The sequence below is a fragment of the Thunnus maccoyii genome, chromosome 6 (assembly GCF_910596095.1).
Source record: "Thunnus maccoyii chromosome 6, fThuMac1.1, whole genome shotgun sequence".
NCBI classification, from domain to species: domain Eukaryota; kingdom Metazoa; phylum Chordata; class Actinopteri; order Scombriformes; family Scombridae; genus Thunnus; species Thunnus maccoyii.
In genome coordinates, this window is record NC_056538.1 from 30,911,210 (window position 1) to 30,937,207 (window position 25,998).

The window sequence follows — 25,998 nt, forward strand, 5'->3', positions numbered from 1 at the left end:
TAGAACCAAATTTTATGTCACTCATTTTGACATACTTTACTAATCAAAACAAACAGTTGAGAGCCCTGCAGGACTTGCAAATTCATCTGCCATGTGCAAGAGACAATAGAACTTTTTCGCAGCAGATATTTTGATTTGTCATAGCAGGAAAAGCACAAATGGAACTGATAACATTAATAATGGCTCAGTTCCATTCAAGTGTCCGAGGAAGCCATAATGGTGAACCATCAGGCACTTTATACCAGGGTGATGAGTTTAAAAAAAATGGGATTCATCACTAATGTTATTGATTGTGTTGACATATCAAAACATCTGCTGTGAAAATGTTCTACTAATTGTGAGACGTAACACTGCCACCATTTGCAATATGCATGTAAGCAGTGCTCGAAATTGGTTTTTGTGAACAGGTGGCACGCAATAACCCTATTGTTAGACAAGAACTTCAACATTGTCACTGAACGTAATTGAGGGTTTTGTGAAATTTGCCAAAAATTTGTCTAACATTGTTCCAGTGTTACTGTAATGTAAAGTTAGTGATCATTGCTACACTCACATCCACCACCCCCAACTCTGTCTCCTAGAAATAACATTCATATACAACTAAATTGCAACAGCAAATACATTTTGCAGGAAACAACACTGGCTGAATTATGTTTTTCCTCTAAACATAATGAGAAAATGTTAATTAACATATTTGACAAGTTGCAAATATGTTGATACTGAAGGTATGAGTGAAATATTCAGAGACAACGTACCTAGACACCAAAATATCCAATCTTGCAGAACAATATACACTAGTAGAAACTCCATCAATCCCTGTAGATAAGGCTCACATGTGATTTATGTGATGGTTGCCTATGTAGATTAAGCTTCACTCACCTCCAAGACTGCAAGTGGAAAAAAAGGCAAAAATGTGTCAGGTCACATCCCTTGAAGTCGGTGTTGATTGATACTTTTCTTGAAATAGAAACATCTATTCTGTGAGACGGACAATTGAAAACTAAAACACTTCAAGAAATTCTGGTGTGAATTGCCTCTGACACGAGCTCATTAATATGTGTTCTGAGTTGTCTGCATGTGACGGCCTGCATACTGCAAACTGTAAGGACATGAAGGTATATAGATCCCATAACTGGAACCACAGTAATCTTAACAGATCAATTTGTTGCAAAAGGGGGTGACATCATTAAGAGTCATATTTATAGATAAACAGGATAAATAATCATGTCCACTTGGCTTGGTTTTAGAAATTGTTAAATTCTATTTTCACAATAAATGTTTTTAATTAGACTTAATACTATAGTATATAAACAAAAGTAGGTTTTCTGTATGTTTTTATTAATATTTAACTCTCTAGCATCAGTGGTTTTAACTATAACCCACAAGTCATTAACATTAATGTTACAGCAGTTTGATCATAAAAATAGAAGCCAAAGCAAATAATTACTGCTAACAACTGTTTTTTCCCCTAAACTGACTGCGTGATGGCCCTGGTCAGGTCATAACCTTTACAAATAAACTGTGTGGTTTTCACATTATTTTTGGAACCTTTTAGAGATCTTTTCCGTGTATTTCTTGCATGTCTTCTACTTTCATGCAGTATAATAAAGCAGTCTTGTCACAGATAATGAACTTCAATAGAAAAGTAAAGCAGCTTGTTCTCATCTAATAATGATAGTGACCCCTGCAGCTTTAACTGTCAGAGTTTTCTGATCCCCAGGACAGACAGAAAAAACAATGTTTCAATACTTTGAAATTCATAAGATGAAGAAACCTGCAGGCAGAGTTGGTCCCATGCTTCTTGTACTCCTGATGTTGCAGGTTTGAGTCTGCCTGACAGCATTTGCTGTACGTCATCACTGTAAGCTCTGACTTTCTCCTCTTCCCTGTCATTTTCCAGTTTGTCAGTTTGTCTTGAATATTGTCTTTATCTTAGCTGTCACTTTAAGCTCAAGTATCTTGTGGTGGTGTGAGTGACTGTCCTCTCTCTGTAGCAAAGCCATGATTAGCATTACTTTGTCGCAGCCCCACAGAAAGTGACAATTTACTGACAATTTACCCCTTTGTCCTTCAGGTATGAGCACTTGCTGTCCTCCCCATAACAACATCATTGTCGCTCTGTCATCAACTCTGTCTTCTAGACATTATGTTCATGTATGACTTCATTGCAATGGTAATATATTTTGCAGGAAACGTAATGCTGCTGAATCACATTTTCTCTCAACATAATGAGAAAATTTTAAATAATGTATAAACATTATGTATAGAGTGAAATGTTAAGACAACATAGTTTTTTCCCACCAAAGTATCTGATCTTGCAGTACAATATCTGCTACAGCAATATTAAACTTTTTATAGTTGTGTTTAGGATCTGGTAGCACTTGGTTAAAATTGTGTTTATCATGTTTATCATCATTTAACTGAAACCACCATCTTTCACTAACATGAACCAAAGTGCTCTTGTTGTCTAAACCTGAACACACACAGAGGACTCAGGATGTGAAACTCGTTCTTTGCTGTCAGAGTTCTGCATCTTGTACGTCCACCATCCAGCCTGACTTCCTCCCTCTGACTGCAGAGCGATATACGTCACCAGTCAAAAGCGTGGGCACACTTTCTCATGCAAGTGAATGGGAAGGCATGTCCAAACTTCTATGTAGCTTCATTCATTAAAACGTTGCCTATGAACATAATCCAGGCAGCGATTACGTTTGCCAACACAACATTATTGGGAAAACAATTTAGCAGTATACAAACAGGCTTTCTAGGAGACAGGGTTGACCAGCTTGACCTCCACCCACTTCCTTTCCATCTCGCTATATGAAAGGCACACTACTACCTCCTGCAGTGGCACTGAATGTTGGCGTAAATCATGCACTGCAGAATTATCCAATATACATGTAACTCTCAGGGTTACTAGTCTGCAAGGAAATTGGATGCATTTATGAGTCACAAACAGGAGTCATGCCAGATTTGTGTGTGTTTGCTAAGGCTATAGTAGTGTATCCTGTGGCTCCTATAGCATTAGTTATACTATTTATTGGACTATGTCTTAAGTTTAATTGTACAGGATGTAAAGAATCCAGTTTGGTTGCTGAACAATTCTTTCCTTTTGCTTAAAAAAATCTATTAGATGTGTTAATTTTCAGATTTTTTTTGCAGAGTTTAGATATATATATATAGGAATTATAATGTATTTTTGTGTGTTCCACAAAGGGGATTTGTGAGCAATGTCACAAATATTTCGTAATGCATTGTTGCACACAAATTGAAGACAAACGTGTAAGTCCTTCAGGGCTCTCGTATGCTCATGTGTGGACTGTAAGTATATAGTGTTTGTTTTAACCAGTGAAATGTTTTATTTTCTAACTGAACCGTACAGTCACCAGCATGCATGTAGTTTCTTATTCCTTCCTTTTTCTTTCTTTCTGTCTTTATTTAGGGAGATAAATAAGACAACAAACACTGAATAATTTTGTTTTTATTCAGAAGGAGAGGAGGAGTGTTTAGTCAGTTTTTCATCTCTGCGGGGAAACAGTCCATAGAGAGGAGGAAGAAGAAAGAGAGACAGATGGAGAGATGAACTGTTAACCTCTGTACTCTGAAGGCCCGAGTGACAGCTGTAAATGTCAGAGGTCAGTTCTATGTTCAGTGTCAGTCTATGATGGACAGAGCGACAGAGAGAGGAGCTAAAGATCACATGAGGAGGACAAACACATTATTGCAAGAAAGAAAAAAAATGAGAGAAAGAAAAAATGATGAAAAACTCTTTTGTGGTGCATTTATTGACTCAGACACCCACGATTTGGTAAGGCAGCTGCAGGACAACATGGTATTCATGAGCTGTGTTTTCATAAAAATCTAACAGAAGATAAACATGGGTATTAAGGAGAAGGTCAGAAGAATTTTGTCACTTTCTGTAAAAAGAAAGATCGCTGTTTAGCAACTGAAAGTCTCAAGTGTCAGAGCAAGTTTAACATTTTTACAAGCAGTTTGAAGTGAAATTAACCGAGACCAACGGCTGCCTGGAGGGAAGGAAACCAATCAAACGGTTAATGACCTGATTTGTAAAATAGGCAGCAGAAATGTACAGAAGTGTGTATATATATATATATAAGCACAAGTGAGAACAAAACATGTAAAATCAATGCTGTGTTCCTTTCATGTTTCTATAATAACTGCACTGCCTTTTATTTATTTATTTCATTTAATCTTTATTTAACCAGGCAGTCTCATTGAGATTAAGATCTCTTATCCAAGAGAGACTTGATAACAAAAAAAACCATTCATAAGACAAGAACACAATCAGCAAACAGAATAAACAAGGAATTAATAAAAACAGCTATAAGATTCATAAAAAAAACATCAGATAATAAAGCTTTAAAATCTCCAAGGGGGATGTAAGACTCAAGTTTGAAAGCATTTTGCATTTAAAAGGTGCACAATACCTGAAACCAGTTCTGCCACCATTAGTGTGAACATGAGGGACATCTGAGATTCAGTTGTTACTGGATCGTGTTTCCGTAGTTACTAGATTTAAATGAGACGAGCTGTGAGGTAGTTTGGAAGCTTTATAGCGCTTTAATGCACTATGATACACATGGTTTAACTGCTGAAGTGTTGATGAGGCTGCATGACAATACAGAATATCTTCATAGTCAAGGACAGACATGAAGGTTGACCGCACAATAGTTTTACAGTTGGAGGAAGACAAACATCCTTTGATTTCATACAAGATTAGTTTGTTTTTTTAAATTTTTGAGTCAAATGTTGAATATGAATCCTCAATGATGCATATGTCTTCAGATGTTTGTGTTTTGACATTTACTTTTTTGACATTTACTAAGCTGATTGTTTCTCTTTAACGCAGATGATGGAAAAACATGCTTGCATTTTTAAAATGCCACTGAACACTTAAGAATTAAATAGTGGACGTATAGTAATATAAAGAGAGAGAAAGAAAAGGTTGAGAGGCAGAAAGAAAGAGAAAGGGGAGTGTAATTGTCTTTGCTGCTCTGTTCTGTCACCCATCTCTTTCTATTTATAGGTTGACATTTTACCATCTACAGAACAAGCCCAAACAACACAGTGATGGATAGATACTGTGTGTGTGTGTGTGCATGCATGCGTGTGTGTGTGTGTACATTCCCAAAGAGCAGAGTGATGGATAGCGACTGTGCATTTAATAGTTTGACGCCTTCATTGCAGACTCTGTGTGTGTGTGTGTGTGTGTGTGTGTGTGTGTGTTTCTTCAGGTTAGTGAGGGATGCCTGTGTCTATGTATTGGACTCTGGTCTTTCTGTTTATTTTCTATTATTATTTTTTTATCTACATTTTTAATTACAAAAGAAAAGAAAAAACAAAAAGAAAAACACAAAAACTTTCTGTTTATGTTTGTCTGCAGTGTGTGTGTGTGTGTGTGTGTGTGTGTGTGTGTGTGTGTGTGTGTGTGTGTGTGTGTAACAGGTATTCCTCATGTTGTGAGGACTCACCTCCCTTATGGGGACAAAAATCAAGTCCCCTTAACATAAATCATTAATTTTAGGGTGAAGACTTGGTTTAAAGTTAAGGTTAGTTTAGGGTTATGTTAAGGTTAGGGTTAGGCATGTGGCGGTTATGGTTAAAGTTAGGATACGTCTCCAGGAAATGAATGTAAGTCAATGTTATGTCCTCTGAAGTGAAGTTATGTCTACATGCTTAAAATCAGGTTGTTAATGAGGTTTGAGTGTCCAGAGATGGAGAGTCTATACATATTATTACATCATACATTTATTCAAGTTGATTGGTAATAAACCTGGATGTATCATTTATATGCCCAATGTACTGGATCCATAAAAGCACATCTACATGCCAAAATATCAGTAAGTAAACATTTATTTATATAGAACCTTTCAAAACAAAGGTTATAAAGTGCTTCACATTCAAAACATTAAATGAGCATGATAGTAACAATAAGATTTAGATTTAGGCTACTCAATAGAAGATAAAATAGTTTACAAAACAGAAATAATATCAACAAAAATCGACATTATACATTTTACAAAATGGCAAACATCAGTTGAAAAAAGTAAGAGAATTAAAGTGAGTTTTGAGAAGCTTTTAAAAAGTTTTGGTTGAACTGGGTGAACTGGATTATCTGAGAGTAAGAGGGAAAGTACTCCAAAGTTTAGGGGCAAAGACAGCAAATCCTCATCTCCCTTCATCAAGCTCTTTGAACATCCAGTAGACACAACTTACATTTCATTATAAACAGCAGGAGAAATTTATGGTTCAGTATCTGCTTCAAGGATGTGGACAAGACAGGTCAAAGATCAAAGCACCAACTTTTAGATGAACATCTGTCCTGCTAAGAGTTACATCTGTAATATGTTTCTGAAATGATCGATGCAGGCATTTAAAATGAGACCTGGGTGGAGTTCATATGAAGGTGTTGGTGAAAATTTGGGGGTTTGCAAAGATTTTGAAGGTGACTGTTCTCACCATTAGTCTACAATGAGACTGAGACCATAATGACTCGGAAAAATAAAAGATTAACTACAAAGAAGAGTCAGTTGGAGCATCTAGCAGCCTTCGGTGGCACTTTAAGCTACTTCTACACTGGCTTCAACGTTAAGCTAATAGATGGTAAATGGTAGTTACCGCTTGGTCCAGACAGAACGGGAAACTTTGCAGATGAATAAAGCCCTGAGATATACACAGATTTTTCACTCAAGTTGAAATTTTTAACTTGCACAGATACATCTTTGCATTAATTTGCGCCGCCCTTGGCGAATTCACATCTACTCATGTCTTTCAATTGATTTTACATGCAGTTGCGCCGCCTATTAAATTCTACGTTCTGTCTGAACACACCAAGACTTCTGGAGGGGCCAGGAACTCATCCGGTCAATGATTCGAGTCCTGTTTCATTAAGTTACAGTGGTGGAATGTCATATTATGGATAAATACGATAAAATATGTCTAAAAAAAAAAAGCCTTTGCTCTCTGTTGGTTCCAATCCATTTCTAATCTCAATGGTTCTTAGTGGAAACAGAAACAAGAAAGTTAACAAGAGACTTGTAGACTTCAGTTCATGGGATTCTTTAGTTCCTCAAACTCTAGAAGAGCCAGAAGTTGCTGAAAAACAGCGAACCATGTTCAATGAATGAGGAAAGTCATCACTTCAGTTCTGAATCCAGACTTTCTGTGGCCTCTTTTTACTGGAGTGTATTTGCAAAGCTACTCTCTCCTCCCACAGCTGTGAGGAGAGGTAGGAGGTTTGCTTGCATTGCATCCAAAGACGCACACCCCCCGCGGTGCTTTGTACATTTATACCAACCCCACATACCTCCACCCTCCCTGCATCCCCAACCCAAAGCCTGCTGAGAATAGATCAGTGTCTGTGACTGTGATGATTTAATCAATTCTGGGATATTGTCTCACTTCTATGTCCTTTGGTACTCCTTATCATTTTCTATATTTGTCTTAGTGGTGTTTCCATCCAGCAGCTGAGAAGTTGGAGAGTCAGATGGGTAGAAGCATCCTACCACCTGCTGTGTTTGGCTCCATGATGAAGTTGGAGTACATGGATGGTCGCAGTCTGTTTTGTGTGTGTGGTACGAATGGTCTGTACATACACTGTTCATGCAGAGTGTGTATAGTGAGGAAGGTTTTGGAGGGTTACCACATGACAATTATCCATATTGGCACAGAAAATGTTTATGTTACCTCAGAGAGAGAAAGAAAATGGATCAACGAAGGAGAGCAGAAAGAAGAAAAGTAGGCTGAGAGATTTCCAGGAAAAGTTAAGTGACAAAGTTGCAGGTAAACTCTAAACATTTTAGAATATGAACAACAAAAACAACACAGTTCTTGGGAAGATTTGTAAGTCAGTTTGGATGTGAGGGGGTGTTCGGTGTGTCCAGTTCACTGTATGCAAATCATTAATGAATATTCAAAAGTAGCACAGGAAATGTTTGAGATGCACCAAGTTTGAGAAACACTAACCCACCTGTTATGAATTTTATGATTAAAATAACAGCAAAATCCAGCTACTGCTGCAGACTATTTGCTGAAATGGTGACCAATAAAACCATAATGGTGTAATTACAACAGTGTTACAACAGTGTTGAAATGCCTTAGTTAAAAGGTTCCTTTGGGTTTACTTTGTATATAAACACGATTTTGTTTACATCCAATGTTTTTCACAAAAACTTTAGTCTTGACTTATTTTCTACCTCATAAAACTTTCAGAGAGTTCTTTTGTTTACTTCTTGACAATGACAATAACAACTATGTGGATGATGACTTCAGAATGACTGACAGAGTGCACCCACTCCCCCTGATAGTGTGAGATACTTTAAATAAAGACCCATGGCAAACATGAACTCAGTGGTATTAAAACTGCATGAGGGGGAATTGGGTGCATTTGACTGGGGTCCCCCAGGACAGAAACATCATTCATATTATTGTTTTCAGAAACAGAAAACATGAGAATAAACTGATTGACAAAGTCATGAAATATTGTAATGATAGAACAAAGCACCTTTGAGATATGACAAAAAGTAAACCTCTGGGGTTACTTACATCATGCTGATGTCATCACAAATACAATTTCTGGCAACAATTGACACCTGATCAAGATCGACTCATTATCAATGCCTGAAGAAAGTCATAAAAACAGTCACAATTCCCACAACAACATACTGTATATCCAGAGAATGTCCCGACATTAATTCATAGTTTTTTATCAAAATATATACAATGAGAAAAAAAAGATGTAACAGATTTTTACAATACAACATTTAAAATATCAAATAGACTGAGGTTAAAAAGGACAACATTTTAGATACCACTTCCAAGAGAAGGAACAAAGGTTTTTTCATATTTTCCATCTGCCTGATGGAGACCCAGTGATGTTGAAATGTTGCCTTTTTCAGTCAATAATAAAAAGACTTTGGGAGCTTTAATCCAGTGAGCAGACACTCTGCTTTTTCCCTTCATTTCATTTATTGTCCTGCAGCTGCAGCAACACACACACACACTATCTCTTTGCCTTTTCCCTGCACTTCTTCAAGAGCTGAAGTCTTCTGTTCTACCACCCTGCATCACTCAATATCTGACCTTCAGTTATCATATAAATGTTGAGAGATGAATTTTTCCAGTAAATGCAACTTCATCTATCACAAAAATGGCATAAAGAGTCTAAGATCTGGTTTCAGCACAACACAGATGTACATAATAAAATAAAAGCTGTGTTCTAAAAATGACCCTGTCAACTACAAACTTACATAACTCTCTGTTTCATCTAATTCTGGTTTTTCTTCTGCCATGATGTGTGCTAATTTTATGATATCAACCATTTTGTCAGAGTGGCACTTCTTCCCTGAGTTGAGTGTCTTTGGAAGTTTTTTTTAAAAATATCCCTTCAGTGTTCAGTCACAACATGCATTCAGGCTGCAGAGTGTCATACAGCACTACTGCAGCTGCGGCTCATTTGGGATGAGTGTCAGGCGAGTTAAACACTCATCTGATATCAAACTGAATATTTAATCAACCCGTCTCCTTGCTCAAGTGATGAATAGCAGATCCCCGTTCTCTCCCTGCTCTCATTTCAACCCCTGTTCCCCCTTTCATCATCCTCCGGTGGGATGTGCTGTACGACTGAGGCTGAGCGGTTTTTGCTTTTTAGTGAAAGAAAATAAGAGAAAAAAATAAAAGAAATGACAAAAATGTAACTTTTCTGTAATAGTTTCATTTATAGGATACAAAAATGTATCATTGTTTGTTGCTTGATACTATTGTTTATGCTCTTGTGTCCTGCCTTTTAGGTTTGAGGTTTGATTGATTAAATCTGAGTATCCAGTATCACATTAGGAGATGAGATTAGCAGCCTATGATATGAATTATTGACCAAATATGAACATGACTCTTTGAAATAACAGGTGTATCAGATCTTGTGCTGGTGTTAGAGTAGAGATTCTTTCTCTAACAGTCTTTGCCCGAGACCATGACTCATGCTAGGTTCGGGCGTCGAGACACAAAATGGGCATCAGGCACGAAAATTGATAGTTTCATCCCTTTTAATGCATCAAAGCAGACGACAACCGATGTTTTGACGAGTGACAGGTGAGTCAGAATTTTTTTTCCATCTTTCGTCTAACGTCTAACTTCCCCGTGTTCCCTGACGTTGACCAGTAAATGTCACCAGAAATGTCAATTTTTGCAGCTTTTGTTCTATTCTGTTACACAAAGCACATTTTATCATGTTTTATATTATACATGTTTATTTATAGCTTGGGGTTTTTATCATTTTTATCGCATTTATTGAGAATAATGTGTAAAGTTTAAATGATTTATCTCAGTTTTCTGTGTGTTTTGGGTTTTTGTCATGATTTGCTATGTTTTGAGACGAAATTGAACCTTTCTCACACCCACCTGGAAAGAAGGTATGATGATGCTGGGGCTGCTCATGCTGCGAGGTGGAACTGTGAAGCAGAGGGGAGGTTTGTGGCGCTATGGCAACCATACAGCCAGTATAGTACACGCTGCTTCGCACGTATTGTTTGTTTACATTCTTGTTCCCAGAAGTCGGACCTTGATACTTCCTGTTACCAGTATGTACCTGTGTGTACAATGTGTCTCTGTCATATAAAAGTTTTACACAGTAAAAGTAAAGTGAGGACACCTTCAAAAATAATGCCACCAACAGTTTTTATTTATCAATGAACCTCATACAAAGTTCAGTAAACAGAAGAAACCCAAACGATCCCAGACTAACTCCATGATGTTGAGATCAGGGCTCTGTGGGGGCCAAACCATCTGTTGCACCATTTTGTTCTTCTTGTTATTGAAAACAGTTCTTTATGACTCTGACTGTATGTTTGGATTTGTTATCATGCTGCAAAATGAATACGGGATCAGTCAGATGCTCCCTGATGGTACTGCATGATGGATACTAATCTAAAAGTCTAAAGCGCCTTAAATATTTGAGCAGTACTGTATATAATTCAACCAACTTGATTAAGTGTCCATCTTATCAGACACAAATATAATCTAGTTTGAACCTGGTGTAACCCAAGGTTAATTTTGGGTAACTTACTTACAGAATTATCAACTAATGTAATCTGCTGCTGGTGACATTTGTCATTTCTACCAGTAAAAGAGAAGCACAGAGTTAGGAGGGATAAAATATTTGATATGAGAGTTGTCAGCCTTGGAGCTTAACAAATTAAGGAACTTCATCAACCTGGAACCAGATCCAAAATCAAAGCAGTTGTGGGAACCAAGCGGCAACTTCTGGGGCTGTAAAATGAAGTCAATGTGGAAGTGCCAAAAACTGCAGTTCCTTGAATGGCCACTTGAGGCTCCAAAAGCGAGTCAATCCCCGTAGACCCCCATGTTAAAATGCCCAACTTTACAGCAGAAATAAACATGTTTACAGCCTGGTACAAACAATGGTTTTGGTCTCTGTAGCTAATTTCTCCTTTCATGACAACTGGACAGGGGGTGAATTTTTTTATAACTCACCCGTTTAAATTTTAGTAAGCCGTAAAGTTTTGCATAATGAAGGACATGGCTTCTTTGAGTGACAGGTCCGCCAGCTGCTAGGTGGCTTGTTTCAGCCATTCGGCCCGCCTCTTTGCCCATTTTTGATTGTCTGGGAGTTAGGCAGCGTCACGCACTGCCAAGATGGCGACGGCCAGAGCGGCTCGCTTTGAGCTTCAAAACCGCTCTTCAGAAACCAACGGGTGACGTCACGGTAACTATGTCCATATTTTTATACAGTCTATGGTGGGAACACAATCCTACTGCAATTGTGTTTTATCGTCATTGTGTATTCTGTCTGAAATGCGGTATTAAAAATAAAGTTTTAATTCTGTTATTATCATAGTTACTCAAGACAATCAACAGACTTCATTGTGGACAGAAGCATTTCATAATATTTCATATGAGCTTTTTATTTCCCAAACTGCCATTTTCTTCTGGACTCATTTCCCAGAATCCCTTTCAACACCCCTGTTTGTTTGAGCATTTAAGTTGTTATTCTCTATGAAAACAGCCACAGAGCCTGTTACGGACAGTGTCTTACAGATGGAGGGATGAGTTTCCTCCATCAAGTCCTCCAGTGGAGTGACACGTTAAAAATGAAAGCGAAACCAACCACTCGTCTCACCGACGCACGGACAGACAGCTGGAAATGAACCTGTCATCTTTTAATTTGCTTCATTCTACACCTGCCTGCCCGCCCGTCTCTTCGTCTGTCTGTTTCTGTCGCTGTCATTCACTTTCCTTTTATCTGCCGTTCAGATAGACAGATGGTCGGTCGGTCTCTTCCTTCCTCGCCTGTCTCTTTCATTCTTTGTTTCTCTGTCTTTAATTACCCGTTTATGTCTCACTTGTTATCGCTTCCTCCTCCTGTCTTTTCATTTGATGTGTTTAATTCTCCAGTTGACCCGCTACATGTTTCAGTCTCTGTCTTTCATATTGTTGTTGTGACACAGGTTAGAAACACTGTCAAAAACAAATGTACAACTTGATAGACTATTGTTGACTTTATTGTCAAGTCGAAGCAGCTCTTTATCATTTATCACTGGACCAAATTTAGAGTTTTTATACAAATAAGCAGTGATGGAGTGATGCGGTGTAGTGATGGCCAGGAAAGATTTGGTCTTCTTATTTTTGTTCCCTAACTACAAATTGTTCTAAGAGTGCAGGAATCTCTCTGTATCAGACAATGTAAGAAAAAGAGAAGATTGTTGTATCACAGTGTTGCAGTAAATGTTTCACATCTCAGCAATCAACTAGACACGGTACAAGTGGATTGATCAGTGATTGATCAGTGATGCTGAAGATGTACTGGACTGCTGTGGTGAAGAGGGAGCTCAGCCTGAGACTGAAGGAGCTCAGAGTAGAAGTAGAAAAGGAGGCAGTTTAGGTGGTCCAGGCATCTGATCAAGATTCGTCCTGGTCGCCTCCCGGCGGAGGTATTCTAGACACGTCCACCTGTAAGGTAGACTCTGGTGGGATCACATATTGTGAATTTCCATTCTGGGGATCAATACAGTCTTATCTTTCTGGCCTGGAAACGCTTCGGAAGCCACCAGGAGGGGATGGAGGAAGTGGCTGCGGACAAAGATGTTTCCTTACATACCCTGCTGCTACCTTGATCGAGAACTGGGTACACAGCGGGTGGTGTTTGTCATGATTTGGTGAATGTGGTCACTGGTGGTAGAGTTCTGTTGGAAATTACATGTGCTGACCGCTCTCAGGCCAGCAAACAGGCCTTCAACAGCAAACAGCTCCGTCAGAAATAAAACAGAAGAAAGAATATATGACCAAAGAAGACTGTCAACAGAACAATGTCATCTTAAATGGTCATACTGAACTCAGAGGCCTCGTGCCCATTCAACTTGTAAAACTCAATTTTCACAATAAGAGTTTTTAATAAGCCTTAATAATATAGTATATAAACAAACGTCTCTTTATTGGTATTTAACACTGCCTGCTACACACAGACCCCCCTCTCTCTGTTTAGGCTTCCTTCCAGCTAGAAAACTCTATGTAGCTTGTAGAGTCGCTCAGCTGCGACTGGAAGTCGTGTAGAATTGTTGTTAACCACAGTGTGAGGTATGAATAACCAATCTCAGCTCAGCACATAAAACAGTTTGACTTGAATGAATCTGTAAATTACTTACAGGCTCAAAATGTCACTATTTAAAGTGACTTCAACGTCAATTCAGTTCAATTCAATTTTATTTATATAACGCCAAATCATAACAAAAGTTATCTCAGGGCACTTTTCACATACAGCAGGTCTAGACTGTACTCTCTAATTTACAGAGACCCCATGAACATTCCCCCATGAGCAAACAGTTGGCAACAGCGGCAAGGAAAAACTCCCCTTTAACATCAGTGGTTTTAACTATAACAAAATTATTGTTCCTCTTCTCCCAGAAAAAAAGTAATTTAAAACAAAGCTCCTGCATTTCTACACCAACTAACCTTTGAATTAAGTCAAGAAACAGCAATAGCCTAGATTAATTAGATTGAGGGTGCTATAAAAACCAAGAACAGTATATAATTGGGTGGATCAGGACAGAAATGATTATTAGAAGGATGGTTATTTCATGTTTGAAATTATATTTATAAAAACATTATGCAGCCTAAAATGGTAGTAGGTCACATAAAACCTGTTGGCCTATTGGGAATTGCGAGAACACAAAGCGTCCCCGTAACCATAGTAACTCATCTTACTTCTGCATGCACATGGCGTGAGAGGAGAGTGAGAGACATTGTGCTGCTGCCAGAAGAGCTGCTGACTGAGATTACTCTGAGCAGCATGCATGGGAATAAATTACAATATAATAGATTTGTGTATATTTTGTATATAACACGCTGCTGCACGGTGCTGCTGTTGTGCTGTGCTGCTCTGTCTTGTCTGTCTGTGCGCTGTCAGTGTCCTCTTTTTGCACCGTGACGTTATCGGTTATGAATTTTTTTTTTCACTGTGTGAGAAAAGCGTGTGAAAAGTGTCTCAGTCTCACGGTCATTGCGTGAGACTTGGCAGCCCTGCTCATGACTGAAAGTTGGCTTTTGTATTAAATTAAATGTGCACATGTGCAGCTGTTTCCCAGGAACAATTCACCACTTACAATTATCTCTAAATCAATTACATGCCCGACCTATTAATTTAAGACTCGTAACTCGACCTGTAATCAGATATGCTCGGGCTGGCATTGGGAGTATAAGCAAAAGCTTGGAGTGCCAGGGTGCTGCAGGGCTGAAGGTTAAAAAATACAGTTAAACAATAAAAATCAGTCCATTCACACACACACACACACACACACACACAGACAAACTGAAGCCTTCTGTCTCCCGCTGACTCTTTACTGTAACAGAGTGTCTCTCTCTCACACTATTAAAGCTGTGATCAGCTTAAATGACTATGTTTTCAAGGTCATGTCAGGGTCGCCCAGGTTAACTGGATTTACAGAAAAACCATGAAGAGAGCGAGCTGCAGAGTCAATTAGCCTCATCCGTGACTTCGCGCTGGCTGCCAAGACGAGAGGAGAGTTCAATCAAGAAAATTGAATTGCAGCCGAATGAATTGCCACCTATTTATCACAGTGTTTACAGATGGAGAGAGGGGAGGGCGAGGAAGTGCATGTGATTGGGATGTGTCCCGCACATCCAGCAGTGAGGAGACCGAGAACACGTCGACCACCTTGCTTAGCCCGCCACCTTAACGAAGACCTGGATAAGCAACAGGGAATGATGGACCACTTGTGTAACCACAGTGGCGTACTTCAATGACTATCTTTGATGACAGTGACCCCGGAGTGGTTTCATGAACCAACTAAAAGTGACTTGGCCAATGACGATAACTTTATTAAAAGGTCATCATGATAACACAGAGAAAGAGCCAGAAAGTCCTTCAAAATAATTGGAAGTTTGCTGCAGAGAACAGATTGATTTTAACCTTCTAATAGCTAGGGACATGCAGAAATACTCTCTATACAGTACATACATACCTTCTTTAAGGCAACACCAAGAAAGAAAAGCTACATTTTATCCAGTATTTACTGTATATGGTATACTTTCCTACATGGACTGGATAATAAGACAACCAGACAATAATAGTATATGAATTATAGGGACAGATGACCATTGTATACATGCTACTGTAAAGTTTAGATATTGCACCACAGATAAGCCTGATAGTCAAAAATACCAACAAACAGCAACATTAAAAATAGAAAATGATATTTATTTATTTGCTAAAGTTCAGATATTGAACACAAACACCCCAAGCAACCCCGCCAGCACAACAGATAACACTACTGAAATATAGATGGATGTAACTGTTATTTATCTGCAGTCTTAAAGTTCCAATAATGAACAGAAACAAAAACACAAAATCCTGCCAAGGCAGCAAAACACCCAGAGAGATACACAGCATGCTGGTTTCTGGTAGATACACCACTGTGAGTGAACAACACAGATCCCAATTTCAATGAAGCTCCACACTGATAGAAACTGCATTGAAGCAAGTCATTCTGACCTCTAAAGTCTGTTGTGTTGTTTTGATTTCAACCAGATTTTTGCAGGTGAACACACGGCCAAAAAAAAAAAAAAAAGATGATGGAGATAGCCGCCCTGATTGTACTACAACGACAATGAGTTTCAGTCTCTGGGTGCCCGGGTCGCTCTGGGAAGTGGGGTTCATTTCTTGGCAGTGAAGGTTCTGGCTTGGCTGGGTGCCCTGTTGAACACATTCAGCAGTGTGCGGGGCTGTCTTCACCCTCCCCAGGTCCACAGTGGGATTTAGCAGCAACAAAGGCCACAGTATTATATGAAAATCTGGAAAGTACAACTTTGGTACAAAAAGGAGAAAGGAAAAGAGACTGAGGGTGTTTTCGCACCTGCCTTGTTTAGTTTGGTTGAACTGAACCCTGCAGTGTTTACCCCCTTGGTGCGGTTCATTTGGGTAGGTGTGAACACAGCAATCGCACTCGGGTGTGGACCAAAACAACCACCTCTTTAACAGGGTCTCGGTCCAGTTACAAACAAATGTTCATACCACTTCTTTGTGGTATAAACATGATCCAATAAGGGGAAGGAAGAGGAAGGAGGAAAATGAAGAAAAAGACAAAATTGAGAACTTGAGTGAAAATGAAGTGAACTGAGATTTACGATTGACTCTGTGGCCCATCAGAAGTTAAAGGATGCACTTTTGATTGACTTTTGATCCTTTTAGTTTGAGAAATATGTCTAGACACTTTGCTTATGGCAGTGTATCAAAAGGTCATGAGTTTGATCCCCTACCAGAACATATCTCTCTTAACCCAAACTCTTACAAAGTGTTATGAATTTTTCACTTAATAAGTCATACAAATAGGACGGTGGTTTATTGTGAATGCTTTGTGTTGTTTAATGCTTACATAATGTAGAAATGTGACTGTTACTAATGTAAGAAACATTTATAACTAGTCACTAGTCATTTTTCATAATTACACACACATGTAACTTTTATGTTTATTATTGACTAGAATGTATCAAAGACTTTTTATTTTATATATTCATATATTTTACGTGTCTGCCTTGGAAAAAAATACCCAATTCATTAATACAATCTAATTTACAAAGACTGGAATAAGTATTGAAAGCACAGCAACAATGTAATTGTCTTCTCTGAATGACAGATGAGTTTACATGCTTGCATGCAATGTGGATTAATACTATTCTGTTGATGTACATTCTCTCATCATTTCATCATGAGGTTGCAAAAAGCTAAATTTTGCTTGACTACTGTTTTTACAGATATTTTGGTAGAAATAAGTCAGACGTACTGCTGTAGGAATAATTTATTACAAAACATACAACTTAATTATCTCTCTCTCTCTCTCTCACACAGACACACACACACACACAAAGAAATGAATCAACACACTTTGCAAGGCTCACACATTTGTCAGTATATACAGTATGTTATTTCTGTTATGCTGATTTTTCTGAAATACAAGACCTGTTATTTGGGATGACAATTAAATAATTACAGCAATGCTGTAACTAATAGAACAAAGAAAACTATTTACACTATCTACACACTAAGAGACTGACAGAGACACCAGTCTATTTCTTATATGCACTCTTCCTCTGCATCTCCTCCATCCACTGTTCAAGTGGCATACCAGCATTTTGTGGACAGTACATGTACTCATAATAAATGTATGGCTGTGGCCAGTTTCCTTGTTGCGGGGCTGGTGGCACCGACTGCATTTATTTTTATCTACTGTCCAATTATAAGCCCTCTGGGCCGTTGGTGTGGAAGGAAGGGGGCCAGCAGGAGCAATCCGTTGGGGTGCAGGGACTTGTGTCAAAAACACAAGTGGGCCAATGGCAGGGCTAGAATCGGGAACAACAGGCAAAGGGGCAGAGGTAGGTGGACATCAGACAACTGCAGAGTAGCGCTCTGCATGACTGTACCCAGGACCAGCTGATCTTACTGTAGTATTAATTGCTCTGTTTTTTGGGGCTTTTATGGATGTCACAGAGTTTGACAAAGATAGACTATCAGATGACAACAGTCTGGCCACTGTGCAGGGGATCCTTTAGATCCAAAGACACAACATAGCATGCTGTCCACACCTGGTGTAAATTCAGATTTCTTTTTAGTATGGCAGTACGGTTATGAGGGTATTGGCCTGCGGGTGGTTAAGTGTTTGGCCAGTTTCAGTCCTCAGTCCCACCAAGTACTCTGCCAGGCTGTCCACTCGGTCCATCCTTGGGACATATCCCTGTCCACAGCCTGGTAAATATACATCAAAATAAAAAAAATAAAAAAATACAATATCACAAGCAGGAAAATAATATCTGTCACACTAACTTGGCTTCTTGCCCAGAGTTTTTTGTGCTTTCTCATCTCACAGGAAACCCTGGGTTGCAGGCCGAGCCTTCGAGGTCCTTCGCAGTCTTGTTGGTGTCCTTCCCCGGCTATTGCTGCTGTTATTGTTATGATTGTTGTTACTACTTGTCACAAAAAGACTTACCAGCTGCTGCTCAGGTGCTTCTGGGGTCATGGCAGGTGGCCCAGAGGGACCAGCAATTGTAGCAGCGGAGAGAGTAGCAGGGAGGATGGTGAAGGAAGGAAGGACAGAGGCTAAACTGGTGATAACTGTTGGGCCAGAGGGCATGGTGGTGTGCTCTTACACAATCTATTAAATGTAATAAAACAAACATCAAAATCATACTATTACCAGCAAAACAATAACACCACTGACACTTTATGATTCAATATGTCACAAAAAGACTGGCCAGTTGCTGCTGTCGGGGTGATGGCTTGTGATCCAGAGGTTGTGAGGGTAGTGGAAAGAGGAAGGACAGAGGCTGAGCTGGTGGTGACAGCTGATGGGCCAAAGTTTAGGAAAAAAAAATACAATAGAAAAAAAAAAATCACACCATACCACAAGTAAAACAGATGATACATCACGTGACAAAAACACTTACCAGCTGTTGCTGAGGTGCTGCTGGGATGAAGCCGAGGGACCAGCAGTTGCAGCAGCTGGTAGAGTAGCTGGAAGGCTTGGTGGGAGTTGGGAGGTCTGGTGTAGACCCAGTAGGGAGCGCAAATGGGCCAGAGGGAATATCTGTGCACTTGTGCAAAATCTGGAAAATGTAATACAATAAAAAAAATCTAAATTGTAAGCAAATTGGTAGTCCACTAACATAGTATGATAAAAGCCTTTGGCAAAAATAATTACCAGTTGTTGTTAAGGTGCTGCTGCAGTGATATCAGATGCAGGCCCAGAAGGACCAGCAGTAGCCTGGAGAGAGGTGGGAGTTGGAACGCTGGCTGAGCTGGTGGTGACAGGTGATGGGCCAGAGGACAGGTCCAGTAGCACAATGGTGGGGTCCAAGCCAGCATCTTCAAAGCCCTCATCTCCCAACTCCTCCTCAGTGTCTACATCCTCCAGCATCTGGTCAGTCTCCTCTGAGTCAGGATGTACATCCTGCATGGCCCTTCCTGTCTGGCAGTATAGGTAATCTGTACCTATTAGCTCCCCTGAGACAGACGAGGGAATAGAAAGAGGAAAATTAGCTTGCGGCAAATTCATAAAAAGATTCTATTTTATGGATATAAAAAATAACCTCATCATGATGGAAAGCTAAAGCTCACCAGTGTAAACAGCAGGTGGATGACACTGTAGGTGCTGACACAGTGAATGAGGTCTCCTGAGTAGGTGAGCAGTGAGGGAGGCTTGACTGCCAAGGATGCAGCTTCAGGGTCCTGGTTCCATCTTTTAAGGCCTTCCAGGAGGTAAGACTGGAAATTCTGGCTGCTGGCTCTTGTTCCTTCAGATAGTACCAATGTGAGCAATAACTGTAGGTTAATTTGTTATGTTTGGTCACTTGAAAGACATTCATGGTGCCACTGTTTTTAGCATAATAATAATAAAAGTAAAATGTTAAACTGTAAATATTTAATCTTGCTGATGTATAGTTATTCATACTGACCTGGAATTAACCAGTTCAGATGTGGAGCCAGTCTCAGTGTACAGGAACACACCTGGTTCATCTTGGATGCACTTAGCATGCCTCGTCTGGACTTGCCAGATGTGCTGCATCTTCTCCTGGTCTAAGAGAGACACCTAGAAGGTCTCTGCCCCCCTCTACCCTGATCAGCTTGTTAAGAAGGCATTAAATCATGATGATGGTCTGCTGCTCTCTTCTTATCCACCTTCTGCAGTGCAGAGCCAGTTCCTCCTTGGTGATCTGCTGGTCCACTGGTTTTTCAGTGATGCCAGGGATACCTTCCCATTTCAACTGTTCCCTCTTGGCTCCCTCGCAGCAAGGCAACATCTCCATCGTCCCACTCAAAAATGCAGTATAACAGTTTGGCCATAGAGATGGTGTACAGAGGATGTGCATCCTTTGTACACTCAGATGTCAATCACCGCATGAAGTGATAGAGATATCGAGCTTGACAACCAGATCTGTCTGTCCTTTTGTCTGCCCTCCCAACAACAGTCAGTGTTTACATAAAGTAGCTGAGGAGGAGCCACACCAGCATCACTGTACCTGTGGATGTTATCCTGGCCTTGATGTTGTCCAGCCTGCTCAAAATAACTCAGCCATAAACAGCCAGCATCCACCTGTGAGACAGGATAGCTACAACAAAGTCTGAGCATGTGCTAAGGTACCAGCAGAGGCGCTTAAGCCACTCCTCGCTGTGGTTTTCACTGCTTGACCAAGCGAGGAGTGGCTGTTACCCAGGGTCTTCTCCCTCAGAAAATGCATCACCTACATGTCACAAGCATATCTGTATTAAACAAAGAGAAAGAGAGACAGAAAGAGACAAATTTCTAGTGTTTCATTGACAAACATTTGTGACACAGCCTAAATAATCTCAGTATACTCACTTTCGAGTCAGGATCAGTCCGAACTCCAGCCTGTGTGCCAAATCCAGCTGGTCCAACATGATCTTGCTGGCGGAAATGTAACCAGTTTTGCAACCAATTGAACTGCACCAGAGAGTTTTTGTTATCATCAGGCAATATCTGTCCACATCCAGAACCTGACAGGCTCTCTTGTGGGCTCTGTAGCCTGTGAGCCATTTTCCACACACAACACAGGACAACCTGACCTTTCATAGGTGGTATGGCATCCACAAGAGGGTGAAAAAGCGCTCTGGAGTGGGGGCCTGATGATAAATGAGTGCTGGCTCTGGTGGAGCATACCACAGTTTCAGGTCAGAGCGCAGCTGCTGGTGCTTCCACAGAGGTGCTGAAATCCATATCTGATCCCGAGGTGGTATGGTCCTCATCATATTTGCGGGCAGCCAGCCAGGCTCTGAACCAGGAGCAGTATCCACATCATCTTAAGCCAATGGCAGAGAGTCAGGAGCAGGGTGGGCTGAGGGACCAGCCACAGAGGGAGCAGCAGAGGAGACACAGAGGTTGCAGAGACAGATGCTGAGGTCACAGGGGCGAGAGGAGCAGAGGAGATACCAGAGGAGGCGGCGGCGGCTGATACTTCCTAATTTATACAATTGAAAAAAAGGCAAATGCTTGTTTCAAGTTTAGTGTTCTCCTTGCCATGGTGCCTGCAACAGTGCTGAACATGGCAGAGGAGTCAAAAGTGCTGACGGGCTGAGAGAATAACAGTTTACAACATTATAAATAAAACAATCTATCATTATTGGGTATTAAAGTAATAAAGACTAGATCATTTCAACATCTTTATGGAATGAAAATCCCAATATAGTTACCCAGGCGTAAAAAGAATAATGGTGCATATAAAATCAAATTCAAGCTGTGTCATTCCTCTTACATTACCTTGCTTGCATGCTTCCCAGCCAAACTTAAGTTTGGCTTTAAAGCAGCACCATGAGATCCACAAAACAGCAATTTCATAAACTGACAAACAGAAAAAAGTAACCTTAAGTGGAGCCTTGTAAATTTAAACATATTAATAATATAAATATCAGCATCCGTAAATCCTCATTACTTACCAATGCCAAAGTCAAAATGGGCTTGTGTTGTGTCTGCCCAGGTTTTACAGACGGTGATGCAGATGAGGGTTCCAGTTGTCGTGTCTCTGAAGTGACACTGGGGCTAAGCTGGAAGGCTAAATTAAATTTAATAATACAGAATAGAACACCAACACATCATAATTTTATAAGACTTCTGATACCGTCTTTGTATGGAAACCACAGTTAAATGTCTGTGTGACTCCAAACAGAAACAATTGTCCCTTCAGCTGCATTAGACATTTCTCACTCTGTAATATTGTTTGACAGAGAATCATAAGAATATGTCCCTTTTTTAATATGACATAACTTTATGTTTTATGATTGTACACATATCAATTTATCCAATTTTACCTTCAAATACAGACAGCCACTGTTTCTGGCATAGTGCCAGCCTGTTTCCTACCTCAGAGAGCCAGCCCCTTAAGGCAGCAAACCTGCACAGGCAGGACATCCAAGTTGAACAGTGGATTTACTGCAGCTGCTCTGTCAAAGATGGACTAGCCTGAAGTTGATTGGCTGTCAATGGAAGACAGGAAGATGGAAATGATGAGACATGATTTGACAACTGTAGACAGTCTCCGCAGCTCCACTGGAGCAGTTGGGGTTAAAGGCCTTGCTCAGTGGCACCTCAATGGTGGTAATGAGGGAGGGGTAAGATCTGCTTTTTCACTTTTCCTACCCAGATTTATCCCTCTGGTCCTGCTTGGATTGAAACAACAACCTTCTGGTCACAAGCTCGCTACTCTAACCTTTAACACACCGCTGCCTGTTTCTATATTAACAATGGATAAGCAGAAGTCAAAAAACATTGCATACACCAAAAACAAAGAGGGGGATTGGGGTGCGTGTAACACAAGTCAAAGTTCAAAGCAAATAAAAGGGTTTGCACACCTACATCAAGTACTGAAGTATTGAAATTAAATTTTTGCATGAGAATGACCTCTGTTATTAGTTATTAATGCAATAACAATCTCTTACACTGATGCATTACTGTGAAACAGGTTTCTAATGTTGTAGCTAGTTGAGGTAGAGCTGCTACTTTATAATATTAATAATAGTAGTTTAAATCTATGACAATGCATCATATTTCAGATGTCTAATGAACAATATCGCTGTGTAAAATATCTAGTAACTACAGCTGTCAGATAAATAAGGTGGTGAAAAAAGTACAGAATTTTCCTCTACAATGTAATGAAGTAGAATTATATAGCATGAAATAGAAACATTCAATTTAAGTAGAAGTATTTAGCAACTTTAAAATACTTGAGTAATTTTGTGCACTGACTAAATACAAAAGTTTTATATGGTTCGTGATCGGCTTTAGAGAGAAAAAGAGCACGAAATGAAGTTAACATCCACACAGAAAGCTGACTGCTTCTCTTTTTGCACCACAGTGACACTTCAATCCATTTTCCAAAGCGTTACTGTCAGGTGTTTGTGGGCTTGCTGCAAGTTAAGCTCCAGCGGTAAATGAGCTATATAATATAAACAAATGGTGACATTAAGTCCACAGTGACAGACGGTGAAGAAACTTCCTGCAAAGTTCATTGTGAAGTTGAGAAGGTGAGTCGATGAGGCAGGAGTCCGTGGCATTCAGAGCCGCCACTGCTGCTGCTGCAAAGGTCTGTCAATACGACAGTGACATTAACTGTGAATGGCAGCAATTTGTCCCATTGGATATCAGCCCAAATGAGAGAGAGTGAGGGAAAAGTGTGTGTGTGCATTTATGTGTAAGTGAGAAAGCTATATTTTACCGACTGGTATGTCTGAATGCCCTTCTAAGAATTGGATTTCCTGGAGATAGTGAGCCTTCACTGGGAAGGATTGCCTTCCAGACCTTGTTAAGAGTGGAATGTGTGTATATGCTGGTTTGTGTGCCGTGTGTGTTTGTGCATGTAATTGTGTGAGTAAGCAAGATATGTTTGTACAAGTCATGACAGTTTTATAAAAAATACTGGGCCTCATTCACTAATATGTGCAGAAAAATGTTCTTGCATGGAAAACTACCGTCAGATTCATGATATGTGCACACCAGCCAATTTTTTTGTTACCACTGTGTGTATGTTAGTGAATCAGAATCATGCTATCAGTAATTAGCATACCTCCACGCCCCCATTTTTCTATATAAGGGAAGCTCTGTTGGAGCGGTGCAGCAGTTGGAGAGGACTGTGATGGTAAAAATGTAGAACGACTTTACTGCTAGTGAAATGCAAACAATAGTTTCAGAAGTAGAAGCCAGAAAAGGCAGATTTGACTGATGGACATGTCATTGGCACAACCGTTTGGAGCCGATTGTGAACCCCGTATACATCCTGCATACCTGTTGCACCACCACCACCTCGCAGTACATCCGTAACAAAATTAAAAAGTGGTAAATATGTAGAATTGTGGAATTGATCTAGATAAATCTCTACTGCTGCTCCAGGTGCGCAACGTGTTTCGTCTCTGTCCACAACAGGCTAATACTGAACTGTCGGGCTGTGAGGACACTGAACAGGCTGCTAGTTAACCAGCTGCATATTTCACAGCCAAATTTGATGGGGGAAACTATTGTCATCTACAATTAGTAAATAAACTGTGTATTATAGGTACAAATGCATAGTTTAAGAACAGGTTTGTGCGTACGTACTGTTTGGGAATGAGGCCTGTTGACATTTTGGTAAATGGTAAAACTTTCAAAGTAAGAAAACTTTTGGAAAGGTTGGGATACTTTTTGTTCAGTGTATTTATTTCTTCCACTGAATCTAACAGCCAAAGTTTGGCAGAATGTAACTGTAAAGCCTCAAGAATTACTGCAAGAGACATCAGGCCCAAACAACAAAAGCAACAATCTCACACGAAAACGCTGCTCTTTTGTTACTCCTGGAAATACAGCTGAGCATAGATGTAAGTATGTGATGGCATTTTTGAAAAGTGTAAGTGAGGATATTTTTTTGAAAAGAGGATACATCTTTGGTAGATAAACATGTTGAAAAATGAGGACGTTTTTGGAAAGTGAAAACCTATTTTGAAAGTAAATACATTTTTTAACACTTTTTGGGGGGATTTTTATGCTTTTATTATGGGCAGTAGAGAGGCGACAGGAAATGAGGGGAGAGAAATGCATCTAAGGTAAGTTCATGGTTGGCATCTTAAAGTACAAGTTCACAATTTTCCTGTCTGTCTTAAAACAGTCAGATGCCCAAATGTTTTTATTTATTTATTTATTTTCTCCCTTCCTCCTTGTGTATGTGTATGGTTTTAAAGTTTTGGGTCTTTTTTTGCTGATGAACTTGCTGCTGAATTGTAAAACACTTTGAGCTGCATTCTGTGCATGATGGGGGACAAAATCTACAGTCCTCCTTCTGTGCAAAAATGTATTTAAAACTTTATCTGAAGCAATTGAAGCTGTATAATAATGGGCCTATTTAGTGATTAAAATAAAACAGTATTTACATAGTAATTATAAGGTCTTGAGCGCAAGAAATATTGAAGTATTTACTTAAAGAATTTACCAAAGAAAATAAAATATAATAATAATAGCAGCAACAATAATAATAACAATAGTAATAATAAATATAATACAGAGAATAATAACCTCAAGTATCTTAAATAGTCTTGGGGAAAACTGGATGGATGGTTAACAGTAAACAGTATGTAAACAGTAGTCATTCTGTCACAGTCTTCACACAACCTTTTGAATGTGTGAAGTAAGGGTCATGGTATTGTGTGCCATTGTTACTGTAGTGTGTGTGTATAGTGTGTATGCAAGCAAACAGTGTCAGCAGTTCAGTAGCCTCATGACTTGCGGGTACAGACTGTCTCTGAGCCTGCTGGTTCGTGTCCGGATGCTCTTGTGCCGTCTGCCAGATGGCAGAAGTGTGCAGTCTGTGGTTTGTATGGCTGGGGTCAGAGAGGATCCGCTGTGCCTTCCTCCTGCAGCGCTGGTTGTAGAGGGCCTGGATGGCTGGTGGCTCGGTGCTTGTGATGTGTTGCGCTGATCTAAA

General features: G+C 39.7%; 1 long non-coding RNA gene across 1 annotated transcript; it reads right to left on the reverse strand.

The window, feature by feature from the left end:
• Positions 1–18,797: 18,797 nt before the first annotated feature.
• Positions 18,798–21,534, reverse strand: LOC121899139. The gene is made up of 6 exons (XR_006096630.1): positions 20,901–21,534; positions 19,996–20,800; positions 19,658–19,833; positions 19,242–19,543; positions 18,988–19,146; positions 18,798–18,885 (listed from the first exon to the last, which is right to left on the reverse strand). It is a non-coding gene; the product is annotated as an uncharacterized LOC121899139 (long non-coding RNA).
• Between the last annotated feature and the right edge of the window lie 4,464 nt (positions 21,535–25,998).